The sequence below is a fragment of the Corvus kubaryi genome, unplaced genomic scaffold (genome assembly GCF_017639235.1).
Source record: "Corvus kubaryi isolate FWS band 111438036 unplaced genomic scaffold, C.kubaryi_AGA036_p1.0 71, whole genome shotgun sequence".
Taxonomy (NCBI): Eukaryota; Metazoa; Chordata; class Aves; order Passeriformes; family Corvidae; genus Corvus; species Corvus kubaryi.
Window position 1 is genome coordinate 19,397,975 of NW_024582059.1, and position 12,311 is coordinate 19,410,285.

Genomic DNA, 12,311 nt, shown 5'->3' on the forward strand with positions numbered 1-12,311 from the left:
TGCCACCCAAACCAGGGTAAACTAGACCACATAGTGCTGCCTAACAAGGTTCCAATATCCAGCACACAAAATAAAGTTATCGAGGAACTGTTATTCCTTTTTCACCTCTATCTCTTAATGCCCTCAGGCCCCACGTTGGGCGCCAAGATCTGTCTCAGTTTTGAAAGACAGGTGTCTGCTAAGGAAGGCAGAGGCCCCCCTTGAAGTGGCAGATATAACCCCTTTTCCCTCCAAGTTATTATATTTTGAAATCAAGAGCCTTTAGGCGAAGATGTGGGAAATAGGAATAACAGTTCTTTACTATATATATATATGTATATAACCAGTCAAACAAAACAACAACAACTATGGCAGTAACAGCAATCACAAACCCAGTCCCAGCCTTCTCGGCTGTCAGGCCCTTTCCCCTCGGGTGCAGTTCCGCTCGCAGCCAGCAGGGGCGCTGGCGACTCCCGGTGAGCAGGGCAGGTGTGATGGTTCCCCCCCGCGGCTGCAGGGGGCGCTCCGGAGCGAGCTCGGGAAACACGCGGCTCTGGTGCCCTGGGATCCCGGGAAGGATGGAACAAAGGCTTCACAAACCCCTGGGCAGCTGATCCCGGGCTCTCAGGAACAGCAGGCTGAAACGGCAGGCTAGAACGGCAGGCTGGAACGGCAGGGACGGACGCAAATCCCGGGTGGCAGGCGAGATGTATCCAGATGGGAGAACCCCACGGAGGCCCAGGCAGGCAGGGCGAGCAGGGCTACAGCGTAGCGAAAGCTCGAAGCAGCAGCGGGGCAGGGCAGCCACAGCCCGGTCTCCAGCAGGGCAGGGAAAGCGGCTTTTGGGGTCCCGACGTTGCTTCCAGCAGGAAGAAAGAACGGCCAAAAAGAAAGAAGCAGCAGCTCCTTTCTCTGCAGCTTCTCTCTCCGGACGCTCAGAGCGAACTGACCCCACACCCAGGTGTAGACAAAGGAGCAGCCAGGCCCGCCCCACTCCCCTTTTTGTCTTTCTTAAGTACAGCTATTTGTCCCCTAGCAACATGCATATGGGAGAAAATTCCTTTAACGGGAAAAAAAATTATGACTAAACTAAAACCCCAACAGGCTCTCACAGGGCTGATGACAAATGCCAGGTAAATGGCCTCCATCAGGACCACTGTTTAACACATATCCCCTGAGCAGCATTTGTTTTCTTGAAGATGCTCAGCTCAGTTCTGCTAAAGCTGCCTTAAATCCCAGATGTCCATAGCAAATAAGGAAGCCAATCCACATCAGAACAAATACATAACTGTAAAGCTTTGGAGGAGAGCAGGAGAGGTTCTTCTTCACATTAATGACACCTTCAGGATTCTCCACCATTAATGGCTGTACATTGCTATTGATCGTAAATACTGAATATGGGGTTGAAAGATAAATTATGGGATACCCCAGACACTTGAGATGTAAGACAAAAAAATAAAAGAATGCAGGCTGTGCTCAGGTAAGAGCTGTGCTTGCTATCTCTTTTAAAGGCGAACCACAAGTCACAAGCGTTGTCTTGTGGGGGGGGTTGGGGGGGGGTGAAGAGTAGATGGATGAGAAATAAACCCCCCATTCCTTAGGGCTGCTGGATGGAGCAGCCAGTGTGAGCACGGCCTGCTCCTCCACCCCTCGGGATGCCTATGCCAGCTCACCACTGTAGAGGAATGGCTGGGTGAACAGGGACATGTATACGTGCACAACCCAAGCTGTGTTTGTGAACTGTCCTTGATTAAGGAAAAGGGAGAACAACAATGCCGATGTGCCAAGTCGACAGGATGGTGGTGGTCGACAGAAGGAGGTGCTGACCGCAGAAAGAGGAAGAGTTGTGTTAGCAATAGTCACGTGCATATTTGTTTGTAACCAATCACTTGCTATTAAGGGCCATGTGAATAGCAGCTGTGATCCAATAGCATGGAGCTTGCTCGTGCGTGCTTGTAGAACTATGGTGTAACTATGTGACCAACAAGACAATAAACGGAGTTCTATCACATCTCTGTGAGAAGCGTGGTTCATCCTGGCAGATCTCTGGCTATTTCTGGCACTCGAACAGGGACCATTCCTCGGAGGAAGATACGCTCGCTGATCACCGAAGAAAGGCTGACGGAGATGAGCAACGGAGATACTGCAGGTGGAGAGTGTCGACCGCGAGTCAAAGGACGTCGGTCAGGCCAGTAAGAAGGGCTGCTACCTTCCCTCCTCCATACCCTGCCAGCATGGATTTAGAGTTTGGGGCAGCACAAGAATTGCTCCTCGGTATCCTCGCTAAGCGAGGGGAGGAAGTCAAGGAAAAGGATCTGAGCAAGCTCATTTTATGGGCGCAGGAGCATGGACATTTGCGGGTACCCCCTCTCCTCTTCAATGCAGCCAAGTGGAGGGAAGTAGGGGATCACCTGTGGGACTGTATTATCCAGGGAAAAGGGAAAGAACTGGTAAATTTAGGGCTCACCTGGAGAACTGTTATAAATACCTTGAAAAATATGCAAGCTGAATCGAAACTAGCTGCAGCTGTGGTAGAAGTGATAGTGGCGCCGCCTGGGATCGTTGCCCCTGCCCGCGCTACGCCACTTGGAGGACTAAGTTTATTGTTTAAAGGCCCGAGTGCAATTAAAGGACAAAGGGAAGAGAAGCAATGTGCGTCTGTGAGTGAGCTCCTACAAAAGCTGGAGCGTGATCTCTTGAAACCAGAGCCAAAAGAGGAAGTTGCCGCCACCGCACCTCAGAACGAACTGGAGGAAAAAGTGGAAGTCACGACCGAACAAGCAGCGGGCGGTCCTTCCTGTCGACCGCGCCTCTACCCTGCTTGCCCGCCCCCTCCACCTCCGCTGCCAGCGGAGACTCATCCTGAGCCGCAAACCGTTCCACTGCCAGACAAGGACACGCCAGTGACAGAGGCTGCGAATGAATTGCCTCCTCCTCCTCCAGGGTCTGGCGTGAACCCACAAGCCTTGGAGAGATGGGCTCATCGGGTGGAAGAGGTCATGCATCAAATGGAGCATTGTCTTGATCATGCTCTGTCTTTTGTGGAGGAAAAGCTCAATCAGAAGCAGGAGTCACAACAGGGTTCTACTGAATCCCGAAAGGGTGTAGCGCAAACAGCACAGCAAGTGCAAGAATGGTCCCTTGCTGAACCCTCCGCTCCTCCCTCTGATTTGGGTAGATTACCGCCCCCACCCTATGCCACTGGCGCCCCTCCTACAACACGGCTGGGGCAGTGATGGTCCGGAATTATAAAAGATGCTATCTTAGAAGGGGACTGGCACGCTGCAGGGAATATTGCATGCCCTGAAGTGTTCGATCAAAATGGGCCACGATATGAGCAACACGACTGGAAAATTCTACAGCAGGCCACGAAGTCTGTAACGGATCATGGAATAAAATATGATGCTGCCCGCATGGCCTTAGACTGGATTTTTTCAGCAGATACCAACTCTCCTACAGACAGCACTAACCTGGCCAGACTTCTGTCGACACCGTCCCAGTTCCTTCATTGGGAGAGGAAATGGAAAAGACTAGCGCAAATGGAGGCCAACCGCCCGCAACAACAAAATGACCCCTTATATGGCCTCAACCCAGACATGCTGACAGGGACTAGAGTATATGGACACTTACAAGTGTGGCAAGTGATCCATGATCAGACTGAGCCATGCAGCATACTGCACATCAGAAGCCACCTCTCCAACCGAGGCTGAGGCGAAGGCAATGCCCGAGCTTATGCCTTGGTTAGCCCGTTATTGAAGGCACCTCAAGACTCTTTTGCAGCAGCCCATGACAGTCATGCTATGTTCCACCAATTTGCCAAGGCCTTGGAAAGGCAGTTCCGGATTACTAACACTGACGCACACAGGATTGTGCGGGCTTGTTCACAGTGTAGTCAGCACAGCACAAGTTTAGGCCTCAGAATGAACCCAAGAGGGCTGCAGGCATGCGAACTGTGGCAGATGGATGTCACACATGTGCCTAAATTCGGGTGTCTAAAATATGTGCATGTCACTGTAGACACTTTTTCCAAAATGATATGGGCTACCACGCAGCCAGGAGAGAGGGCAATCCATGTGATTTGCCACCTGACCACATATTTTGCCGTTATGGGTGTACCAGACTCCTTAAAGACTGATAATGGGCCAGCTTACATGGGGGGTTGAGTGCAGAAGTTTTTACAACTATGGGGTGTTAAGCATAGTACTGGCATCCCCCATGTGTCTACAGGACAGGCTATTGTAGAACGGGCCCATCGGGCAATCAAGGAATATTTAGCTAAACAGAAGAGTACTGAGCAAACAGATCCTGTAGTTAGGCTGCAACAGGTACTGTTCACTCTAAATTTTTTGAGTTTGGCAGGAGATGCTGAACAGCCCCCCACAGTCACACATAACAGCCGTGTTAAGCTATAAGCTACCCCAGGGGTACAAATTTGTTATAAAGACCCATGGACAGGACAATGAGGGGGGGAAGCTCCATTGTTATTTAATGGTCGAGGTTATAGCTGTGTCTCTACAGATACCAGACTGATATGGGTACCTAGCAGATGGACCAAGCCTGCTCCCAGTCCTGCTGTCGACACAAAAGGCTTCAGCGAGTGTCTGACCGATTGAGCCAGGATGTGGCACGTAAAGCAGATGTTCCCAACTTTTGCGAAGTGAACCTTCGTTTGGTGGCTAACAACCTCACATTTGGACGACCACTCGGAGTCTGGGAGCAGTCGCCAAGTGTGCATGCTAATCGCCGCAGAAATTGTTTATGCCGTCATAATAGCTTGTGCTTGGGCTTGTGCAGTGGGGGCTGTGGGGAGGCGCTTACAAGGGGAAGTTGGAACATAGATGAGCAAGGTAGTTTATGCTGAGAATGTTATCGGGTGCCTGAGACAAGAAGTTTTAGGCAGTGTGCATCTATCATGCTCGGGATATTTTGTTGTGGTTTTGGGTGCATACGGAAGGCTTTAGAGAACGTTGTTAATCGGGCTTGGCTTGTGCAAAAACAAAAAGGGGGAATTGTAGAGGAATGGCTGGGTGAACAGGGACATGTATACGTGCACAACCCAAGCTGTGTTTGTGAACTGTCCTTGACTAAGGAAAAAGGAGAACAACAATGCTGATGTGCCAAGTCGACAGGATGGTGGTGGTCGACAGAAGGAGGTGCTGACCGCAGAAAGAGGAAGAGTTGTGTTAGCAATAGTCACGTGCATATTTGTTTGTAACCAATCACTTGCTATTAAGGGCCATGTGAATAGCAGCTGTGATCCAATAGCATGGAGCTTGCTTGTGCGTGCTTGTAGAACTATGGTGTAACTATATGACTAACAAGACAATAAACGGAGTTCCATCACATCTCTGTGAGAAGCGTGGTTCATCCCGGCAGATCTCTGGCTATTCACTACCAAGAGGTGTGTCCTTGTTCGTCTGGAAAAAAGGCTGGCAGGCAGCGAGCGTCCTCTGTGCTCCAGGGCTGTTGGACAGTGAGGAACTGCGCATAACCTGGCAGTGCTGGAAACAAGAGCCGTTAATATTGGAAGGCTGATCCGAATCCAGCGGGATATTTAATAGCATGCGTGGATCTCCAAAGAAGAGTGGTTGCCAAGGAAACCACTTAAAAGCCTGCTTTAAAATATTTGCTATTTATTCAAAAGCCAGCATCACTTCCTGCTGTCAAATTACAACAGCTCTTCAAAGATCATTAGGAATATTCTTCAGTCATTAAGTCAGAAATAGCCACATGGTTCTTCTCAGCAGGCAGACAAGTGAATTCTGATCTGGAATATTATCTTCGTAAAACTGAAGCTCTGTCACTGAAACAAAATCAGCTGTGCTACTGTGCAGCCATCCCAAAAATCAGATCTTTCGACTGCATATTCCTAATGTAAAGTTATCATGTATGGCATCCTCATCTTTTGAAGTATCACAGCTTCTAACTTATGATACTTCCTAATAGAATCATACAATCACTTAGGTTGGAAAAGTTTAAGGAGAAATTCAACTTACACAGCTAACATGTGTTGCAGTGCGGATACTGTAACACGCATATACCAAACCAGGAGTCCCATGGAAAGGAAATATATATGGACAGACAGATTCTTGATAGCTGTTTCAGAGATGTTTATTTCTCCAGCCGCATGGCCGGAGCTCTGCCGAGGAACTGTCACAGTCACGGGACCAAGGGTCCTTCTGCCCGCGCAGGGAACACAAACCAACCAATGGGAACGAGGCTGAGCAGGGGCAGGGAAACCCCGTGTCTGTGCCCTCAGGGCCCCTCTCCCAGGGCTACACGGCAGGGGAGGGACCCCAACACCTCACCCGTTTTATTTTAATAAAAGGAGAATGAAAACAACTGGATAAACATAACAAGAACAGTTTCAAAACAAAACAAGCCACCCTCCTGAGTCTTTAAATGTCCAAACAGATTCTCTGGAACATCTTAGGGCTGACAGAAGGGAGACAGAACTCTCTGAGCATGCTTTGTGGGGAAACTGAGGCAGGAGAGGGTTTAACTTCTTCCCTCCCCCTTTTCATCCCCCACTCGGCATTGGAAAGGGATTTTTGGGGAAACAATTGGCAAAGGTATGGTTTTGTGAGGGAAACCATGGATGAAAAAACGGATTGGGAATACACTGGGGGTAATAGGACATAGGGTAAAAGGGAAAGGTGGGATTAGGAAAGGGAGACTGTAGGGGGGGCTTACAATGGAGATATTGTCTAACATGACTATGATTTTTTGCATATATACTGCCTTTCACAGAAACACCATCAGGCCCAGTGACCTGCGATGCTTGTAACCCTTTTCTACCTCGTATAATTTTGAATTCCACCACCTCTCCATCTCCCAAGCTTGAGATGCATTTTTCAGGGTTATTCTTTTTAATAGCAGGTCTATGCACAAATATGTCTTGCTGGTTGTCACGCCTTGTAATAAAACCATAATTTTGCTTAACATTATACCATTTTACTATCCCTAAGGTCTTAGTTACTATGATCTTTTCCTTTTTCCGAGTGGCTGCTGTTTTCTGTCTCGCTGCGTCTTTGCTCTCTCCTTTGGTCGCTCCCGTGTTGGAATTGTCGGGGCTGCTCGTGCCTGCGCGCTCTTCCCGGGGTCGCGTTCGAGGCTGCGCGGGCCGGGCCGGGCCGCGCCGCTCAGTTCTCCGTGCGTCGCCTCCTCTGGTCGCAGCTTCGCTGCCGCTGCCAGGCGCTGCACCCACGTCTCGGCTGGGCCCCCGAGCGATGACCCCCCCGCGCTCCGCTCCAGCGCGCGTTTCGGCTGGGCGCGGCTCCGTTCTACCGCCACCACCGCCAGCCGCCGCCCACGCGCCGCCCCTCTCGGTTGGGCGTTCCCGGGGCTCACTCCACCACGCGCTGCATGGGGCCGGGCGGGCACCGCCGGGACCCGCCGCTCCCGCTGCGCCTCGCTCCGCCACCGACACTGCGGCTCGCGTGGCTCCGCCCGCACGCGGGAACTGCCTCGCTGCTGCTCGGAGAGCGCTCGGTGCATGTGGCCTGGGCCGCACGGTCCCTGCGCCAGGCTTCCCTTCGCCAAGACACAGCTGACATTGCTCAACAGTCTCGGTAATTAAATAATATTCATGAAAATATTCTTCCATCGGCATGTGTTTTGACTCCAATATTAACTGTGTCCAAACGTTTTTCCAAAAGCCCTTGGTAATAATTATATCCCAAGAAACATAGAAAAAGTTCTTAAACAACCATGCCAGGAAGTGTTTCAGTTCTTTTTGAGCTTGAATCAAGCTAAAATTTACAAATCGTTGTTCAAGAATCATTTTAAGTTTAAGATAAATGTCCATATGCGGCTCTGAGAGCCAAGAGTCTTCCCACCGTTCCTCCATAGTTTAGATATGGAATAGCAAAGCAAAACCAAGAAGAGGAATCCAAAGTTTCCAGGGTTTACTCACACAAATCAGTCGCTTAGGGATCGGGGATCGTTCTGCTCACAATTCTCCACCATTATGTTGCTGTGGGGATCCTGCAACATGCATATACCAAACCAGGAGTCCCGTGGAAAGGAAATATATATGGACAGACAGATTCTTGGTAGCTGTTTCAGAGATGTTTATTTCTCCAGCCGCATGGCCGGAGCTCTGCCGAGGAACTGCTACAGTCACGGGACCAAGGGTCCTTCGCCCGCGCAGGGGACACAAACCAACCAATGGGAACGAGGCTGCGCAGGGGCAGGGAAACCCCGTGTCTGTGCCCTCAGGGCCCCTCTCCCAGGGCTCCATGGCAGGGGAGGGACCCCAACAAACATGCTGCAACTGGAGAATGCCAAAGGCACAATGTGAAGGGTTAGGAACATTCTGTTCTAACTCACTTTTCCCTGCATTTAAGAAGACATATTCTTCACTAGGGGCACAAAAAGCTCAGCCAAAGATTTTTTTTTCTGTTTCCAAATAAACTGCTTGAATACTCAAAAGCCATTTAAAGTGTCAGGATAAACAAATCCACCATTTTCTTTTACTTTCAGAAAATGCAGTGTGTCAGGTTAGTTAACTTTCTCATAGTAGCCCTCAGTGCTGTGGTTTGTATTTGTAGCAGGAGTGGTGTTGAAAACACAGCAGTGGTTTGGCTACTGCTGAGCAGTGCTGGCACTGCTTGCTGAGGAGGGCAAGTGACAGTGGCTTCACTTGGTGGCTGCTCAGGGTCAACCCACCACACCTGGGATCACCAAGGAATGAAAGCTGACTTTGGTTTTAATGACAACAGCCAATCCCGTAGGCACGCTTTTGATCTGACCTTCCCAGCACAGTGTTTAGGTACAGGAGTTTATTTCCATCTTCACCAGGACAGAAGCAAGCCATGTCATCTGAATCGAGAGGAATCCTGTGGGAGCAGAGGTACATCTGACTCCCACCTTTCCTACGAGTGAGAACTGGTTCAGAGCCAGCAGTTGGATCTGGGCAGTCCTGGGAATGTGCCTAAGTTACACCACAGCCCTCCTGTTTCAGAACATCTTCTGTCTCTGTGTAAGTCATGAGTCCCAAATGAGACAGAAACTTATGGAGTAAGATAACCAGAGGAAAGAAAATTACCATGTCCCAAAGTCTGAGCACAGAAGGGTTGTCACATCACCCATGTAAGTATAGAGCATGAGCTTGAGAATTAGGTGCTGCACATCATTTGAGCAGTGTCAAAACCAATATGGTTTCACTTTTTTATTTAATGTTTCTAAACAAAATGTCTATTAGCTAGCTTAGTCATGTTTCAGTGTTTATTTATGATTTATGATTCGGTGATTATTTATGCAAGGGAAATACCTGACAAGAGTGCCAAAAAGCACATTTCCCTGGAAGAAGAAAGCTGCTTCTCACCCACATCCTGAGGACTGTGTGTCAGCAAGGAGAAGCACGGCTGCTCCACCTGGGCTGGGGATAAGTGGGATGGTGAGGCAGGCAGGGACCTCACTGACAGCTCCATGGCACCTGAACAAGGAGAGCCAGGCCAGTTGGAAACAGCAACAGCTGCAGTCGAAGGACCACCAAGCCTGACCATAGAGACAAGCCAGGTTTGAGATCAAGACAGAAGATCCGTCAGCCAGGGAAGCACAGGATCAGTGAGATACAAGGCCAGGCATGGGCACGCCCACAGCATAGCTAAGGCAAGAGCCTGAACTTAAATCTGGCACCTGCTCCAAGGAAAAGAGGTCCTCAATATGGTTTTCTGCAGCTCTTCTCCCATCACCAATATCCCCACTGAAAGCTGGACTATCCAGAGCTGTCCACAAGCACAGGCAGCCAAATGGCCACGGCAGGGGTGGCCTTTCCCACAGTAGCTCACCTGATATTGAAGGGCTGCCTTTGAGAAGTGCTGTGAGAAATTACAACTGGTGCCAATTATTTGAAAGTTGGTGTTCAAATAGTAGCTACTTCATCACAGCCACAGGATGTTTCCTGGTCTCTTCTGATCTGCTAGCAGACCTAGATTGTACAGACAGATAGTTAGCCATGAGCATACCATAAGGAAAAATTCTTCACTTATGAGGGGAGAAAGCATGGTCTACAAGTAAATTCTCCCACCTTTAACGTCATGTGCTGGTGAGAAGAGCACAGGGTTCAGAAACAGCTTGCCCTGCATTTATAGCTTGGTCTGTGATCTGATACATCGATATTACAATGGGCATTTCTTTTCCCCGTCCCAGCTGATGTGTGTTCAGTTACAACACGGGGCAGGACAGCACATGGACAACCAACCTGCCCCTGCCCCCAGGAGTTTGGTTTGTTTTCCAGTCACACAAGACAGTCCCAGATTAGGGGTTTAGAATCTGAAGGTGGAAGCATGCAGGAAAGAAAGATGAGTGAAAAAGGGAAGAGGCAGCAGTAGAGAAATAATCACAGGAAAATACGTGCAAATCATGAATGGAGAACAAAAGAAAGTAAAATAGACAGCAGTGGAGGGAAAGGTCAGAACCATGATGAAGCAGCAAAACCAGAGGGAGTAAGACAGAAGAGAGAAAGAGAGAACCTTGCAGGAGCAAAAATTCCTTGTTAGGAGAGCTAGCATCTAGAAAACTTAACTCACCCTTCAGGGAAAAAAGCATGTGAGGGGAAAGTCCAAATTAACTGTTTGCAGTCAAAACCAAATATTGTTTAGTACAAGTTCCTGCCTTTCCTGTTCCTGAATTTTTTTGCCTCCTGTCCTCCAAGTGCTCAGAGGTTCCTCAAAGTACCAAATGCTGCACTGTAGCCCATCCTGCCTGCCCTGTGCCCTGACCTGTTCCTCTGTGCGTTCTTGCCATTGTGCCCTGGCCTTGCGTTCAAGCCTGCTGCCTTCTCACAAAGCTATTCTTATGCTCACTGCCTCATTTTTTCCTGCTGCGTCTCCAGATGCCTCCCACTTGCTTTCCAAAGCCTCAGAAAGATAAGAGCAGTTCTACTGCACGTAAGGCCTCAACATGAAACATTTATCATTTTCATACTGGCCTTTCATTGCCAACTCTGTGGAGCAGAGTGTCTCCCAGAACTTGTGCCTCCATATCATGTAGGACCCTGACACTTCTGGGAAGACCCCACTGGTCCTGCTCTGTAAATAGCAATACCTGTTTTACAGATAATATGCTGGTTTTGTTCTCAGTAATTCACTATGCCAGCCTGGATACACTCCTGGATGAATCCTTTGTGCTCAGGAGGACTGCTGCTCTCTGCCCAATGCCAGGGAATTTGGCAGGACAGCTTTGTTTTTCCTGTCTCACTGAGGACAAATGGGAACCAGAGAACAACCTGCAGTGACAGATGACACTGTTGCTATCCCTGAAAGACTCACAGGCTCAAATGTCATTCTAAATGCTGAGTGGGACACCACACATCTGGAAACCAGAACAATCTGGTAGGTGCTGCCATGCTCACCTAATCCCTTCTACAAGTAGAGCTGTACAGTGAGAGCTCTGAGAGATTTTATTGCTGCTTTTCTGGCCAGTAGTAACTGGGTTTTGCAGCAACCAAAAACCCCACTCCAACAAAACAAAAGCTTCCTTACCTCCCAAATATATAGGACAAACTTGACATTGACCTCCTTAAGCTCCTGTGGAAATTGTGTTTGCTCTCATTTTCCTCTTCAGGTGTCTGTTTTCGAGTACTTTGTTCTCTGGCAGACAGCAGGAGGTGGAATGGATGGCATGTTTCAAAGGTTTTTGTAATCAGAGCCATCTGATTCGCTAAATTGCATCAAAGGTCAGAGACTGGCAGTACCACAGCGTGGAGCAAATGATCCCTTTAAATTGCTGATTGGACACGGGTCACGTCAGGAGGCAGCAGGGCTTGCCTCATGGAAGCAGCTGCCTGCGAGCAGTGCACCCAACTGTGCTTTAAATCTTTCAGATAGTTTTTCCTTAAGGGCATCACTGCTGCTTCCAGAGGCCTCTTGGGCAGCCCATGGGCAGCAGCTGCAGGCACAGCCTGGCTGTCCCGGCCCTCGGGCTTCCACCTGCCGGATCCAGGGCCTGAAAGGAAGCTGCAGCCAGGTGGGGTCGGGCTCTTCTCCCAGCAGCCAGCGACAGGACGGGAGGGTCTAAAGCTGCGCCAGGGGAGGGTGAGCCTGGACCTGTGCAGGGCCAGGAGCTGGACTCGATGATCCTTGTGGGTCCCTTCCAACTCAGGAAATTCCGCGATTCTGTGAAATTAGGAAGAATTTCTTCACAGAAAGGGTGATTAGACATTGGAACGGGCTGCCCAGGGAGGTGGTGGAGTCGCCCTCGCTGGATGTGTTTAAGGAAAGACTGGACGTGGTTGGACTCGATGATCCCTGCGATCTCTTCCAACCTAAGTGGCGCTGTGACTCTGCGGGACCGGGATCTGTGCAGCGTCACCCCGGCCCCAGCCG